Raw genomic sequence first — 1058 nt, forward strand, 5'->3', positions numbered from 1 at the left:
TATTCTCAGAAATGATAGTGGAGGATATTGCATTTTGTAATAAGAAGGAAGTTCATTCCTAAATAAGACTCAGATAATTTAAACACTGGAGTATTTGAGAATAAAAATAAAAGAGGCAATTCAGTCTGAGGAAATACAAAGAAAAGCTGAGAACAATCTCTGCAATGGTCTACAGTTCCTTTAGCTACATACTCTTTCAAATTTTCAATTGGAGAAGATGAACAAGTTCTGGAGATAGATGATGGTGATATTGTACACAGTGTGAATATACTTATCGCCACAGGACTGTACACTTAAAATGGTAAATTCTGTTATATATATTTTACCTCTGCAAAAAATTATTTGAAACAATCACACTAAGATACATTAATGACAAGAAATAGCAAGACATATATATGGTGGGATGAACTAACAATTTTTCTCACGTAGTAGCACACAGGAATCAAAATGATCAATGGTTCTGGCAGACTGGCAAAGAACCCTTTCTTCCTGGGCAACAAAGAGAACAATGACTGACAGCTACTGATTCCAGTAATTAACACCAGATTTCATCCAAAGCAGGAAAGATGGAAATGCTTCTCAGTAATAACAGAACTGGTCTAGTGGGCTTCACATAACCTCTGCATCCCTCTAATTAAGAATGTGAGATGTCTAGGAAAAATAAATTATTTTCCTCTTGACTTGTGTTATTTACAAGTGTCTTAGAAAATGGAACCAGCTTGATCATTGGACTCAGTACAGAGGCTGCAGAGAATTGGAGCACTCACTTTTACCTTTATTCATACCTTTCCAGAGCCTAAGATAACTAGGTGGAAAAGAAAATAACTGAGCAGAGACGGCATCACTGCCCCTCCTGCAGAGGCCAGAGGCACTGTTCAATTGTGCAAAATACAAGTAAGATTCAAGAAGAAATATCTTTTCTTGTAGAGTGTTGGGGATAATGTCATCAGACTGAAAGGTCTGAAGAAGGGGCTGCATGATTTGGCATGCAGGCCCAATCTGGCCCTGTCTTTCTCTTGGACCTCATCTCTAACCACTCATGCCCCATACATATTCTT

This window comes from Myotis davidii, unplaced genomic scaffold (genome assembly GCF_000327345.1).
Source record: "Myotis davidii unplaced genomic scaffold, ASM32734v1 scaffold130, whole genome shotgun sequence".
Lineage (NCBI taxonomy): Eukaryota > Metazoa > Chordata > Mammalia > Chiroptera > Vespertilionidae > Myotis > Myotis davidii.